Genomic DNA, 16,854 nt, shown 5'->3' on the forward strand with positions numbered 1-16,854 from the left:
GGCCAAGACCAAAGAGCTTTCGAAGGACACCAGGAAAAGTATTGTAGACCTGCACCAGACTGGGAAGAGTGAATCTACAATAAGCAAGCAGCTTGGTGTGAAAAAATCAACTGTGGGAGCAATCATCAGAAAATGGAAGACATACAAGACCACTGATAATCTCCCTCGATCTGGGGCTCCACGCAAGATCTCATCCCGTGGGGTCAAAATGATCATGAGAACGGTGAGCAAAGATCCCAGAACCACACGGGGGGACCTGGTGAATGACCTGCAGAGAGCTGGGACCAAAGTAACAAAGGTCACCATCAGTAACACACTACAACGGCAGGGAATCAAATCCCGCAGTGCCAGACGTGTTCCGCTGCTGAAGCCAGTGCATGTCCAGGCCCGTCTGAAGTTTGCCAGAGAGCACATGGATGATACAGCAGAGGATTGGGAGAATGTCATGTGGTCAGATGAAACCAAAGTAGAACTTTTTGGTATAAACTCAACTCGTCGTGTTTGGAGGAAGAAGAATACTGAGTTGCATCCCAAGAACACCATACCTACTGTGAAGCATGGGGGTGGAAACATCATGCTATGGGGCTGTTTTTCTGCCAAGGGGACAGGACGACTGATCCGTGTTAAGGACAGAATGAATGGGGCCATGTATCGTGAGATTTTGAGACAAAACCTCCTTCCATCAGTGAGAACTTTGAAGATGAAACGAGGCTGGGTCTTCCAACATGACAATGATCCAAAACACACCGCCCGGGCAACAAAGGAGTGGCTCCGTAAGAAGCATTTGAAAGTCCTGGAGTGGCCTAGCCAGTCTCCAGACCTCAACCCCATAGAAAATCTGTGGCGGGAGTTGAAAGTCCGTGTTGCTCGGCGACAGGCCCAAAACATCACTGCTCTCGAGAAGATCTGCATGGAGGAATGGGGCAAAATACCAGCTACTGTGTGTGCAAACCTGGTAAAGACCTATAGTAAACGTTTGACCTCTGTTATTGCCAACAAAGGTTATGTTACAAAGTATTGAGTTGTATTTTTGTTATTGACCAAATACTTATTTTCCACCCTGATTTACGAATAAATTCTTTACAAATCCTACCATGTGGATTCATGGATTTTTTTTTCACATTCTGTCTCTCACAGTTGAAGTGTACCTCTGGTGCAAATTACTGACCTCTGTCATCATTTTAAGTGGGGGAACTTGCACAATCGGTGGCTGACTAAATACTTTTTTGCCCCACTGTAAATACTTTTTTGCCCCACTGTATTTATATATATATATTTATATATATATTTATATTAGGGGTGCAACGATACACAAAATTCACGGTTCGGTTCAGTACTTTGGTGTCACGGTTCGATATTTTTTCGATACAAAAAAATGTTCATGCCTTTTTAATTCGTCATTTATTAAAATTATAAATATATATTTTAACTCAAAAGTACAGTTTTTTAATTTAACCCTAACCCTTGTGCGTGTTTTTTATTTTGACAGCGAATGCGCACCTGCGGACCACTTATATATCGCAGCCACAGAAATTATTTTGTCTATGAAACCATAAAGCTGCACTTTCTTTTTGCCTTATAGTCTGATTTGAGAAAACCTGCACAGAAGGTGGTTTGTGATTGATAGTGTGCACTGGTGAGCCAAAAGATTTGCTGTTAATGAACTTGCGTAGTTTCCATGAAGGTGTGTGGCATCGCTGATGAGGTCAGCGACATGCCAATGAAAGCAATTTGACATATAACACTGCGCAAGAGGTTTAAGGTGCTTGTGAAGGTCGTAAAGGCGCTTATGTAAATTCATCTCATTGTTAGTTCATGTCATTTAAAGAGCGACCTTCCTTTTAATTGAAAACCAATCAATGTTTGGTACACTTGTACCTTTTTCAAGGTAAGGTCACAATTTGAATATGCTGCTTCTGTCTCTTAATTGATGATGTTAACATCGGGGCCATATCTGTTGCAGGGTACTTTATTCTTGCCATTAAAACATATAATTTGTCACAAAGATATAGATTTCAGTAATATGTGACTATCTAATAAAATACAGAGTTAAAAAACATATTTACAGTCATGCTGTATGAGGACTCTAGTACCATGTTTTATAGTATTATTTGGGGGTTGGTGGTATTAAAGCAAGTCATATTTGTACACCCTGATTTTCTTATATAAATGACACAAGTGTGTGCTTGTGTACTGTGGTGTATTATTAAAATAGTCAGAGACAATACTGGCTTTCCTCCTATTTTAGGGCTTCCACAAGCATAATTAGCTGCCTTTCCTGGACAAAAGCCAGAAAACTAATTACAACACACCCCCAAGGCCTTGTTGGTACATTTACTTGCAGTATTGTAGAGTGAATTTTGTGACTGAGAAGAAAAGATCTCTCTGGAATTAAACCTCTGCTTAAAAAAACAAACAAATGAACAAAAAAAACCCTAACATTTGTTATGGCTTTTTTCTGGTTTGACTATGCTATTACTTCTCTGAGGAAGTAATAGCATAGCATAGAGAAGTATGAAAATGAAACCTATTTTTGCCCACCTTCTCTCCCTCATTCACTATGCTCTGCAGGTAGTTGTGAAGACCCAAGGTAGCATGAGGCTAACATTGTTCTTGCATCATGAAAACCCATAACTTCCAGCACAAATTGCAGCATTTCCCCTGACAGGGATGCTCAGTTTTTTGGAGAGATATTCTGCCAGTAAAAGATAACATATGAAATCAGCTTTGCAGCTTTTTAAGGAGCTGGGGAAACGGCAAAATAGGAATGAGTCATACCGTAAGAGGGGTGTGTGCGAGGGTGGATTGGCAGCGCCATAAACATTTGCATGTGTAGGTGATGTGGTGATGACGCAGGGAATACTTACACTGAAGATGATGGTGAGACTTGAGTTTACAGTAGTTTGATAGTAAATGTAAAGAGCCATTTTACAACAGCTCAAAGCTTTATTTTCTAGAGGAATTCATCCATCTACTAAGCAGGCTGGGTTGGGTGGGTAAATGGTGCTGAGAAAGTGCTTGTTGACCAGTGTAATTGTTACTTCAGTCAATAAACTAATTGTTATACACAAAAAGGGCAGAAAAGGACTACTGCTGACATCATGCTGAATCAATCTGTTCTCGCTATTATATTATTGTATTATGTCTCAAGTATTCAAAAACAATTCTTCAGTAAACTTCTTATTATGATTTAATAAAGGTTATGTTGTTATATATTCCATTGCATATTACTTTTATTTTGTATTACCAGCCCGTTCTTTCATTCAAAAGAGCTTGGAGCCTCTCCTGAGGGCTGTGTACCGGTATGGAGCTTACAAAGGAATCGTGCAAGTGCTGTGGTGCCACAAATTGACCTTTCTTCAGCACATTTGGCCCGAAGATATGAAAAGCTTTAATAGGGTGGTTGCTTTCAGATGAAAAAGTTAGACTTTGCAGGTCTCATTAAATGCTTCGGTTTGCAGTTCCTGTCTGCAAAATCATTTTCTCAAGAGCCACCTGAACGATCTGTTTAAAAAAAAAAAATCTGAATATAGTCTTGTATGAAAACCTAACAGATGGCACCACTCAGTTCTCAAAAGGATTGTGTTTGGGATGGAAGTCTGAGATTCACAAACACGCAGACAGAGAAAATGACAGGCAGATGTTGTTTCATTCTCACTCTAAATCCCATTGTAAGGCGTGCATCTCTGGGAGATGCCCCACAAGCTTATCTAGTCAGCACACTCCCAACAACCTCAGAGGCTCACAAAGCAAGCAGCTGGGTAATGTAGAAAGGGCAGCTTGATCACAAATATGCCACCTCCCCTCTGAGTGTGTAATAATCTACAGCACATTTCACAAACATAACTGCTTTTTTTTTACTGGAGTAGAAACAGTCCCTTTCCACGGCTTTATTGGATCGCTCGAGATGGTCAGTAAAGCAAGCAAGATAAAAAGCTCTGACATTATTTAATGCTTTAGTCTTGGCCCTTCTAGGGATGAATATGTGCACATTTACAAGCTATACAACCATCCTGCCTTTGATCATACTTGACCTGCAGTAAATGGATATTACAAAACTAGCATGAGTGGGGAAAATGCATTACATAGATACATTGCTTTCTGGTGCAGTCCATTTGGCATTGTCAGCAGGCAAGCGAGGATTCAGTAATGTCAGTGGCAAAAGAAAATAATGGCGTTTTGCTCCAGTCAAGATTTCTCTCACGCATGATCCAAAGAGCTCAGTCATTTCCACATTTACTGTGAAATGACTTCACACACTTGCTAAAGGATGCAAGGCAGCCTTTAGATCATATCCAATAATAAATCATGTCTGACAGTAACTTAAAAGATTCATTTCATCTCATCTATTAAATCATGAACGATATTTAATTCATGGTTAAGAATGCCACATGAGCTAACAGCAAAAACAAAACAAAACAGAGCATTTAGCAATAAAAAGGTGTTAAAAAACTTAAGGGTTTTTAAAAAAAAATAAATGCACAATGAAGAATACGTTCAGATCACAGATCTGATCACAGATTAGGCCCATCCTCCATTTACCAAGCCAAAAAAAGACTTTTTCTTTTTTTCTAGTAAGATACTTAATCAAAAAGAATCAATCTATTTTTAGCATCCTCAACTGGAACCGCAGGGATAATTGTGGTCATATTTGCACTGAAATTATGCCCATTTAAATGCAATCTTTCTCACGCTCTCCCTTTGAAAGGCAATCTCAACACAACACTGCAAAGGCCCTTTTAGAAATCATATCTGATTGCCACATTGCATAAGATTTGAATCTGTAAAATCTATTTAAATTGATGTTGAATGGCTTTAACAATACTTCCGACCAAGTGATTCGTGATACACAGTGAAAAGTAGAAGGATGGAGACAGTGGAGTCAGACATTATATGGTGATTGCTGCTGTGATCATATTTCACTGGATGTAAAGATGTAAAGTGCAGTACAGTACAATGAGCGCCCTGTCTCGAATGGTAATGATTCACTGACAATAAACTATTGTGACAGAATTCACATTGTTTTGGCAAAGTACTCGTATGCCTTTTTCCTTGTTCCTGAAATGTATTTAATGGAATTTGATCTAAAATAAAGCGCTTTCTTAAGAGATTAATGCTTTGCAACAAATGTAAGTATTTATAACAAAGCTGAAAAGTGAGAGCTGCTGATGTGCAACTGCATGTTGTTACATGTAATTAAGCTTTGTTTGCAATATCATATATCATGTAAGACTTGTGCTATACGTTTTTTCATGTCGTCTATCTTTCTATGTGCAAAAGCTACATACGTTATTTTACTGCAAGAGAGAAATACCATTCAGATCGATTATGCATTATGTTGTTCCAACATCAATAAGGTGTATTGCATTCCTCATATTCATTCTTCTTTGTGGTTCTTCCTAAACACAAAGCACTGATTACATAGCTTCAACAATACCCACAACCATCTGATACATTTGTGTTCAAGTGAGGACAATGATAACCAGAAGGGTGGAAACAATGGAGTCGATAGTGCCTATTCTTGACTCTGGCAATCAAAAATGAAACAGCTATTGTATTCTGTGATATGAATAACCCTTAAATAACAATGTAGAAAAGCCAAAAGTAAGCCAAAGCCAATGTCCTCATGGGATATTAACCTCCACTGTTGTTTTTTAGAAACTGCAGTCCCAATCACGCTTCCCTGTCCTAAATTCTTTCTCTTTGACTCACAGGATAAAGCAAGGGATTTTGTGAGCTAGGGGACTTCAAAACTTTAATATTCAGCCCCAAAGTACAACGTGTTGTGTGTAGTGATGACCTCATTATGTGGAGAGAGCAATAGAAGCCAGACATTACAGACAGTTTGACAATCCCCGGAGCTCCTGGCCTCTGGGTACAGAGGAGTGTGCAGCTGGACACTGTGGAAAATATGAATATGAGTTCTGAACAGATGGGGTTATATAAACCAAGCCAATGGTTTGCACTTGCTATTTTACATACACATGTATACACACATGCTACACGAATGATTGCAGATTGCAGCACTCACTGACTAGACAGCAATTTGCTGAAATCAGAGGAAATCTCAGCATGAAGCTGTGTAGCTTTACAAGAATAAAATAGCTTAACATCTTGAACTGCTCTAGTCTACCTGCCTTTAGCTAAATATAATAAAGTAGTTAGCAACTATTCAAACTCAGAGATTTATTCCCAGTGTAGTGTGGTACCAGGTGGTTCAAGCCAGTGAGGCAGATAGTGAAAGGCTTGGATACACCCTGAGACAACTATACAGAAACCCTATAGTCACGCACCTCTATCTGACAAATGAGGAATAGCTTGCTAACATGTTGTGCTGGATTACTGCCATGCACTAAAAACACAAGCAGATGGGAGACAATGGACTGCTATTCCTGCTCTTTTCTTCTCCCACGACAAAGAAATAGGGAGACTGAAAAAGAATACTGGAGCTTAAAACAATGCACACAACTGGCTATAACCATTTGTCCCCCAAAATAAATGTTTTTGTTTTTCATTACCTTTACTGATTATCATTTTCACGGCAATCTTAATTCACTCTTTGTTTTTTCAAACAAACCCTAGTTTTAGAAAAATTCTCTTTCTAGCATCACTCTTGAGTTGACGATAACATGGTCATTTCCCTAAAAGACTGTTGATGCTCGGCAGCGAGATTTTGTCTTCCACAGCTGCACAGCATCAAAGGTCTATCTAATTCAGTAGTGTCTTACTCACCTAATATATTGGCTGGAGCTCTGTGTAATCCAATTTCCTTGGGAGACATAACTTCTCTGAGGCTTTCAGTGATTACCTGCTCATTTCAGACTCTGTAATTGTCCTCAAGTTCAACGGACTAAGCTTGAATGTAACTTTGTGACTCTCTCCTCTGAGACTGTCTTGTGCGCTGACATAGTGATAAATGACTAATTAATGTAGCCTATTTCTGAAGTAGTTTGGTGGTTTGTAATGGATGACTAGATAGTTGAGTGAAATAAGAACAGAGGGACCATTTGTCATGAGTTCTGGGGATATTTTTTTTAATTAATTTCTGTGTATTTTCCATCTCTGTTCTTTATGGTATATGAAAAGTCTGTATGATGCATTACTGTTACAACATAGCAGGCTTATAATACATAGTTAAACACTGTACAAATGATATGTAGAGGACAGTCAACCATCTCAATCAAGCTTGAGCTGAAACCTAATCACAAAGCTTCTTTGAAACTACTTAGAGATAAATGGTTATCATTTGAATCCATCCATCCATCCTTTTTCTTTTGCTTATCCAGGGCCAGGTCGTAGGGTCAGTAGCAAAAGCAGAGAAGCCCAGACCTCCCTCTCCACATAGACCTCCTTCAGTTTATCCAAAATTACACCGATGTAATCTCACCAGCATATCTTGGGTCTACCCCGGGCCTCCTCCCAGTAGGACATATCCAGAATACCTCACCCAGGAGGCATCCTGAACCACCTCAACTGGCTCATTTTAATGTGGAGGAGTGACAAATGACTGTTCTCTTCACCCTATCTCTAAGAGAGAGGCCGGCCAGCCTTCAGAGAAAGCGCATTTCTGCTGCTTGATCTGCATTCATATGACTGGGAAGGCTGAATTCAGGTAGAGTAGCTGGGTTTATGAGTGAAGCTAAGAAGGATCTGGAGACTGTGAAGTGGACAGATAACACACCTGTGGTAATCCAGGTTCTGTTTTGGGGTATCAGTGTGGTAGGGGAGTTTAGCCCAAAAGCAAAGCTCACAATTAAACCCATTATTCTGTGTTCCAAATATCACAAATGGTCATGAGCTATGGGCAGTGGCTGAAATGAGTTTCCTTTACAGTGCATTTGGGCTCACCCTAAGGGACAGTGTGCGCAGCACAGATAACCAGAAATAGCTCCTCCATTCTGTTACATGGAAAAGGACCCAGATGAGGGTGTTGCAACGTCTCGCCACTATTGTCAAGTGATACTGGATTTCTCTGTGCGATGTTGACAAATCTTTACCTTGCAATGTAAAGTGACACAAGATGAATTGACAAATAAAGCTCAGTTGTCTTCTGCTGATTTACCATACATAGAATCTAAAAGCATCCCATGAGGTTGTTCCCGCCGTAAAGTCAAAGATCACCTACCAAAAACCTATAGCTGGTAGTGCAGGTTTATGCCTTATCAATAATTTGTTGGACAGTGACACCATTTTTGTAGTTTTATTTCTGTACACCACCATAGTGGAAAAATCAATAAAAATCAAACAATCCAAATGTGCTGGGGGTGCTGGTTAAGTTCACATGTTGTGCAGACAACCATATGCCCCAAGGCAAATGCCTCCAACCCAGGGCCCTTTGATGGATGACTGCCCTCACACCTTTTCTCCCTGCTTTATTATTTCTTCTTTATCTGCTATCTATTCAAGGAAAAGAAGATCCAAGAAATCAAAACAAAAGTGACTGAAGTGCAGACTTTCAACTTTCATTTAACATTTAACTATGATTCAGAAATTTGACAACCATTTAAGTATTACAGTCATTTTTTATAGAAAGTCTCCCATTTTCAGAGGCTCAAAAGTAATTGTACAAACTATCAAAATTTTAAATACATGTGAAGGTATGCAAATACTTTCAGGTCAAGAGTGATGGTAAATGTATTTGTATAGCGCTTTACTTTGTGCCCCAAAGCGCTTTACACTACATTCAGTCATCCACCCATTCACACACTGATGATGGCAAGCTACATTGTAGCCACAGCTGCCCTGGGGCTCACTGACAGAGGCGAGGACCACCACCAGAAGGCAATGGGTGAAGTGTCTTGCCCAAAGACACAACAACCGGGACTGTCCAAGCAGGGGCTCGAACCAGCAACCTTCCAATTACGAGACGAACTGACAACTCTTGAGCCACGATCACCACAGATAACCAGGGGACTGGGAAAAGAATGCATATAAAAAAGTTCCAGTAAGGCTGAAGGTACATATGACAGTATGTTACAGGGTTTTGGACTGGGTGAGATAAGGTCCGTGTTCCGTATAGAAAAGATTAATAAACCTTTTATTATTAGAATATTCTTAATGTGTAATAATGTGTTAGTCCCCATAGGGAAATTGCTCCTCTGCATTTAACCCATTCACCCAGTGAAGCAGTGGGCAGCCACCAATGCAGCGCCCGGGGAGCAGTGTGTAGGGATGGTACCTTGCTCAGGGGTACCTCAGGGTAACCATTCAGTGGAGTCGAACCCCCAACCTTCTGATCATGGGGCCACCATTGATTTTGTTGATTTCTTGATTTAAGTTACAATTTTACTACAATAAACAAAGGACTTCAGTCAATAAATGATATGAATGTGAACAGGAGGAGTGGGAGCCCTTGTAGATTTTTTATTTTCATCTCTTCAGTATTTCTTAGAAAGCAAAGGCACAGCAGTAAAAGTAATGTAAATAATACAATTACTGTTTCAGCTTCAGGGTCCTTCTGCGCATAATGGGTCCTTGTCACACTTTTCCTAACTTCCTGGAAAACGAATTCCTGAAGATTAGCTGTGAAAAAGAAACTGTAGCTGTAGTTAATAGAGGTGAAAAGAAAAAATTAACTTGGTAGCTTGCTAAGAAAAACAAGGAAAGTCTCAACTTTGGCTTTGGTGCATATTGATTTGATGAGGATATTTACATTACTGTAAATGATAAAAGTGTTTGCTTTTTTTGTAAAAGGAAATTGCAAAACCTATTCCTAATAATGTTTTTTTCAACTATTAATAATAAACTAAAACAGGCAAATTCAATCCAGAAAGATCCAGAAAGAACAAAATGTGATTTTGAAACAAAAATAAAGGGAAGTAAATAATTTTTAAAAAAAATCTAGTGAATCATGCAAAACTATTATAACTGCCAGGCACACATTAATTCTTTATGTATCACGCACAGCGCTGGCTCTCAAGCTGGTGTCACACTATCAAAATATCGAGTGTCTATCCTGTCTAAGATAATCAGTCATAACTTTCTGCAAATCACACCTAGTGTTATCCACACAGCTAATTTAGTAGGCTTGTTATTTATTATTATATTATTATATTTATTTCTTCAATTTTGATGATGTCATAAACACAAATACAGTATATTTTTGCTTAATATTACCAACAGCTCCATCCCGCTCTCAGAGTCCCAGATTTCCTACACCCCGTAGAAGCGCTCGCACACAGGAAGCACGCATGCGTCAACGACGGAGACTCTCCTGATTTGACAGCCCTGGAATCTACCACACACACAGTCCACTATGTTGCAAGGCTTTCCGTTAGTAGCGCACCATCATCTGCACCTGCCTACTCCGTTGTTGTGGTTGGAGCGCTGGGAGGGGTCATTATTTCGCAGGGAGCTGTAGGAGGAGGAGGCACTTCCGAGACACCGACAGAAGCGTGTAGCTTTTAGATTCAGCACCACAAGACTGAGGAAAGCGTCCGGATTGAGTCTATTTGCACGTTTTGCTGTGGCTTTACTGAATAGGAGGCCCCCCCACCCCCTTCGTTTTCTGTTTGGGAAATACTCAGTGAGAACAGGCGCCGTGAGTAGTTTGTGGACCTACAAGAGGTGTCATCTCCAACGGTTAAAGGTATGTAGTTAGTTGTCAGCTGAGAGATTTTTGCTGCTAGCACATTGGTAGCATTACACTTGCTGCACTGACTGACCCGCCGTGCTGCTAACATTAGCTTAGGCGAGGTCCGGCTTTTCATTCATCATTGTGCTTTAGCCAGTTTGGCGGGGCACTTGACTACAACCCCTCGTCGAAATACTTTACGCTTCATTATTACCATAGCAGAATCAAGAGACTTTTATATACTGAGCTGGAAATTTTTCGTTAGCTAAAAATCTCAGTGTCGCCCACTCTGCTAACGTTATCTAAACCGCACTCCCGAGCGCTGCTATCCAGTGAACCCAGTGCTGAAAGCCTGTCTGTGGGGCAGAGCCATGCTAGGCTGCTAGGCTAGTATAGTAGCTAAAGCTAAAAGACACCGGGGTACTTTATTGCCAGTAAAATAACGGACCCACACCTGCATTGGAAGCTGCTTAATTATTCAGGGGCTGCTTAGAACACCTCCCGTTTCTTGTTTTACGCTGAGACAGTGAAGCATGCACCCGCCGTGTTGTTAACAGCACTGTTGCATTTCTTAGATAATTTTAATCCTCTTTGTTTAGCCGAGACTGTTACTTTGTTACTTGTGAGCTCATCACTCTTTTTCTGCGGCAGCCGAAGACTTATTATTAGCTCGCAGCTGATTTTGATTCCGTTATTATAACACCGTCTTCGTCCGAGTCGAGGATGTGAAGTGAAGTGGCAAAGTGACGCTACACAGCTTTGCTTTGTCTCAACGCTGCAAGTGCAAACCCTACTTTTAACGCCAAGTCCGTTTCTTTTTAAATGAGGAATAGCTGTTTTAGTAGCCTCTTTATTTAGCCCACCCGAGTTCACTTACGCATAGACTTTTCATGCCCTTAAATCGCCCTATTGTCACATTATGGCACAGTGGAATAAACTAAAGCGCTCTATTCAGCGGAAGCACTCATACATAGGAATAACATACAGTCGAGTGAGGGTTTGGCATATTATACATTTTTGAGTTTCTGGTTATTTATTTATTTATTTTTTTTTTTGTAAAATTCTAAGTTTGTGTGTGTAGTGTTTGCGTTCATTTATTACTCTGCTTGGTGACCCAGTGTAGTTTGCGTCATTCCTTTCCTGTAACTGGAGATCTGAGATCCCAGAAGCCTCTAGAGTTCACACAGTGTCTCGATTTAGAATCTGAACTTTTGATTGGCAAGGGGGCATGCTGAGCTGACACTGATGGGCTGTGCTGGTCTCTCCCTCCTATGTTTATCTTCACATTTTGTTTGCTAGAAAGGGGAAGCCTGGAACAAATGAGACAGTCGAAGTTCAAATCAAAGAGGAATCTTGTTTAGAGTGTTAATGATTTGGATTTTAAAAGAAGTCTTGAGGAAGAAAAAAAACTATATGTGTGTCCTCCAAAGGCATCAACAGATGTTATGTTTGCCAGCTGTCACAGTGATTACACCTATAGTGATTATTTATATGTTCAGGTAATTCATTAGTTATTTTCAAATACACAAATTAATCATTTAGTTTATACAGTTCCAGAAAACTAGTAAGCAATTTTATGTAAAATGTGCCTACATTTTAATTTAGTTTAACATTTAACAGTATTACACATATTGAGGATAAATTAAATAAGGCAAAATGTGGAAGATGAGGCAGTCTTGCCTGTAAAATAACCTGAATGATAGCGCAAGTATGAAAACTGTTGACAAAACTGTCACATTAGTTTCTGAAGAATAGTTATCAAATAATCAGCTAATGATTTCAGCACTCAATTAGATTCCCGTGCTTCGATTTGATGATCAAAGAGAAGACGTGTAGCTGCACTAATTTTGCTATGTAAAACTATAAGCACTAAATATGTCTTTTACACAATACTGACAAGAGACAGCCAAAGCAAGAGCTGTGATTCCACGCTGCCAAGAATGGACAGACTCTGCTCTGCCCTTTGGGAAATGCTGCATATGTGTGTCACTGTCTAACCATCTGCCTTAGACCTTATCTTTATGCAGGGCTTATTTGTTTAACCTTTGTGATTTATATATATTTAATTGTTGTCATTTTAACCAATGCTAAGTGTGCTTTAGTCAGTAGCATGACATTGTTTATTTACAGGGTTTTTAATCACATTGATCTTTTGGAAAAACCTAAAGGGGAAGCTCAGTTTCTTTGAAGTAGTTTTGTATGAGGTACTTACCCTTAATCACTGTATTACCTATAGCTTATGCTGGCACTCCCTAGTTTGGAGAAGCAGTTTGTAGTATGGGGACAGAAACTATGCAGTGCAGTGCTGTAGATAAGGTATGTCTGCTGTGATTTTGCCAACAGGCATAAGTAAAATGATTAGCTGGAAGTGACGCAATGCTTTTGCTATTGTCTATTGCGAGCTTGGCCCTTTTCAGAAAAGGACAACAAAAAGGTCTGGTTAAAAAAGTTGCTAAATAGACAACAATGAGATCAGCTGGAGCATGGTGATAGATTCCTTGAGTGAGAGGATTGTCAGCACTCAAGCTGAGAGGGTCCATGTTTCCTTATAAACAAAGCAAACAAGAATATCCAAATTATGAAACCTAACATCAATCTAACAAGCAAATATCTGAAGAGTCTGATAATGTCTAATGATTGGCTAAGTGGTCTAGTGCAGTGGTCCCCAACCCCTGGGCCACGGACCAGTAACAGTCCGTGAGTCGTTTGGTACTGGACCACGAGAGTTGAGGCTCGGGTGTGAAATTTATGATTTTAAGGGGTTTTATCGGTTTTTAGCGTTATTTTTCTATAGTTTTTATTGTTAACTCGGTGGCCCTGGGTCTTTTCCCGTGTGTTATGAATAAATCCGATTTTTTTGGTACCGGTACTGGTTTTATTTTGTTGTATTTATCCGCGACACCTTAAAGGCCAGTCAGTGAAAATATTATCAGACATAAACCGGTCCGTGGCGCAAAAAAGGTTGGGGACCGCTGGTCTAGTGGCTTTTAAGAGATTATAGAAGTATATAACGTTCTCTGTTTCCCGATGGAAAGAGCCGTCTGATGGCAGGATAAAGAGGTGAAATAATACAATTAACACTTTAAATGATATCGTTACATTTCTTTTTAGATAGACCTCTTTTTCGTTGGCTTAATTAGAGTTTGTTTGAGTCCACCAGCACGGCCTGCTGGATTTCAAACTAGAGTTGTTGCATGTGAGGAATACATTTGCTGCGGATAAGTACATTATACACCACTGCTTCGAAGAACTCAAAACTTTCAACAACAATTTGAAATCAAAGTCACACAATCACAATCAGAACATTGTCCATTGTTGAGCAAAATTAATTTGAACTAATTGTGAGACAATTAAACTCTTTTCTTATCCAAATAACAAAAATTGTAGTTTTTTCCAGCCACCTTTATGCAATCATGGAAATATTTTGGCTCATTTAATGTATGTCATTTACAGTGTAAAATCCCGTTTCTGTCACTGGGGGATAAGGAAAGGCCATAATTTATGGGTGTGACTGTGCAATCAATCGCAGCCAGGAGTGCATTGTGTTCTCTGTCTCCTGGGAGAGGAAGTGATATTGGCTGACTACCATGGAACCCCCTGTTGTTGTTATACCGAAGCAGAGCTTTGAGGTAGCCATGGTTCCCCGCTAAGTGGAACACGACTGCTTCTCCTCTTAAGCCCTCTTTCACTCCAGCTCTTGCACAAATATTTGATGGTGTTTAAGAGATGAGGGATGAGGCAATAGCAACAACAGCAAACAATCGATTCTTGTAGCACACTTGTCCACAGTGTCGATTTTAACTCTCCTAAAACTAGGGTTTATATTATCCTGCTGTGCCTTCATGTAGAATTGCACTGTCCAGACAGCAGGCATTTTCACTAAGCATTCATTGTCTTCTATTTTCAAGGCATAATACTGTGCTGCTGCGAAACAGTGTTATTGGTCTGTGTGTGTGGGGACAGATAACTCTTTTTCAGCCTACTCAATAGTATATGACATGGGCATATGTTGCATTGGTTAGATTAATCCTTAACTTTTTATAGAACATTATTCCACAATGGACTATAGAGGAAAAAATAGGACTGAGATCTTTATTTTTTCAAGGGGGACAATAAATTAGATGATCCAGCAGTACTTGAAAATATCGTGTCAGCAGCAGTTTGGCACAGCCACAAAGAACAGGGGTATTCTCTTAATTTACTTTTCATGTCTATTATTCTGCAAAAGACCACAACTGCAGCTACAATGCCGGGAAAAAGGGCCGTTTGAGTGAACATTTATAGTGTTCCAGCCAAGCTTGATTCTTTACAAGACTGTCATTACCAAAAAAGAGAAAAAAAAGAAAAAGAAAAATCAATAAACTCAATCTCAATTACTGAGGATGGTCTGTGAGTGGGTGTGGTCGAATAACATTTCCTCCCATAAAAAAATGCTCATGAAGTGTTGGAAGCCATCAGGAGACTCAAGAAGCTAATAAAATTTAAATAAATGAAAAGTGCAATGTATGTGCATCTCTTGTGTCATCACGAATTGACTTGTGTGGGAACAATTGTTAAATTTTAATGTTTTGAAACTTGGATCTTAAAACCAGGTTGCAGCTAAATTTTTAACAGCACTTTGGAATTATAGGAATCCTGCCCTTTTCAGCCACTGTAAGCTGCGAACAGATATTCACAGATTTTAAGGTGTGGGATGGCTTCAAAATCAGAGTGTGATAATATTTTAAAAAACAAAACAAAAAACATCCATATAACCATCCATCTATTTTCTTTTGTTTATTCGGTTCTGAGTTGCAGTGGGCCATGAAACTTATTCCAACTGCCAGAGGGTGAGAGGCAGGGTACACCAGGGACATATCACTAGTCCATCACAGGGCTAACACAGAGAGACAGATAACTATTCATGCTCATGTCCACATCAATGGCCAATTTGGCACTGTGCAAAGGGCTTGAGCCACCGCTCATTTCTTTATATTTTGCTTCCAAGGAGCAAAATATAAAGAAATGGTCCTGAGCAATAGTTCTTCAGATATTTTGAAGGTCTTTCATGGTTTTTCTTTGGACATTGGCTGCTTATTCACCCAATGACTATTTTCAGAGGAATGGTTTGTTTGTTTGTTTGTTAAGCCACTCAATACTGATCTATGAAACATTCAAGTGTACAAGAGACACCTAGTTCAAAGGATGAACTAATGTGCTTGAACATAACAGACAACTTTGCAAGAAGACTGTTTTAAATTGTATCTTTAGGCACCTTTTACTAGCACACTGTCACAAAATTATATAATTTATTCGCATTTCTTTAGTTCAAACTACAAAAAACAAAAGATAACAGGTTGACATTTAAGATAATGTTTTTTCGCCATTAAGGTGATTCGAAAGAGAACTTGGCATATCTCAGCAGGGTGTTTAATATCCTTAAGAAATAAAAGGTAAATGGACATGTGGAGGACAAACGAAGAATTGGCAGGCCTTGAAACAATGTACAACAGAGGAAAAAAGTATCTGGAAGAAATAGGAAAATATAGAGAAAGGATCTGACACAGGACCCGAGAAATGAGCTGACCCTTTAGTTGATCTGTTTAATGATCGCTGAAGCCATGTCAGAAATAATCACAGTGGAACGGTGGCTGTCACCACACAAGAAGTTAACATCAGTGGCATCAGGTGCATTAGTCTCTACAGCCATGCATGAAACATAGTGGTCGTGTTTGGAGCTGCATTTCAGTCAGTAGCATTAGAGATATTGTCAAGATTAATTGAATTATGAACATGAATAAGTGCGATTCTAGTTTAATCCATCAAGCAATGGAAAACGTGGAAGACTGCAGACTTTTGCACACTACTTTGCATTGTCCTACACACTGTATTTGCACAGTGGTTTAATAGAGTCTGCAGATAAACGGTGCATACAGCAGCAGTTTTAACAAAAGTGGATAACATTGAAAGCTTCAGTTTATATTATTGACAAGCTATTAGCAAGTTAGATAGACTGTTACATTCCCCCTGTTTTAAAGTCCCATTGCAATACAGTGAGGTAGAAGGTAAAATTAGATTTTGCACTTATTTTAAAATTCCATTCAGCACTCCATTAAAAATCAAAATATAACTTGAGATTTTATCCTCTTAGGCTGAAAGGTATCCAGGCAGCTGTCACTGCTTTCTGCCCGGTTTTTATAGACTCAAACAAATGATGAGGGTTTTTTTTTAATGATTGTAAGAATTTGAAGTAGTAAGACTGACTTATGGGAATTTTACTGGTAAATATTTCATCACTTTAG

The 16,854-nt window shown here is 39.4% G+C and overlaps 1 protein-coding gene and 1 long non-coding RNA gene across 2 annotated transcripts in view; one reads left to right on the top strand and one right to left on the bottom strand.

Moving 5' to 3' along the window:
- Positions 1–8,777: 8,777 nt before the first annotated feature.
- On the bottom strand, positions 8,778–10,250 carry LOC145429224 (uncharacterized). The gene is made up of 3 exons (XR_013909449.1): positions 10,117–10,250; positions 9,437–9,522; positions 8,778–8,913 (listed from the first exon to the last, which is right to left on the bottom strand). It is a non-coding gene; the product is annotated as an uncharacterized LOC145429224 (long non-coding RNA).
- Position 10,251: 1 nt separating this feature from the next.
- Positions 10,252–16,854, top strand: part of ctnna2 (catenin (cadherin-associated protein), alpha 2) — a 341,003-nt gene continuing 334,400 nt past the window's right edge. The window contains exon 1 of the mRNA XM_026171090.2: positions 10,252–10,588. The gene's annotated coding sequence lies outside the window, so the exon portion shown is untranslated. The remainder of the gene's footprint in view (positions 10,589–16,854) is intronic.

Source organism: Astatotilapia calliptera, chromosome 6, assembly GCF_964374335.1.
Source record: "Astatotilapia calliptera chromosome 6, fAstCal68.1, whole genome shotgun sequence".
NCBI classification, from domain to species: domain Eukaryota; kingdom Metazoa; phylum Chordata; class Actinopteri; order Cichliformes; family Cichlidae; genus Astatotilapia; species Astatotilapia calliptera.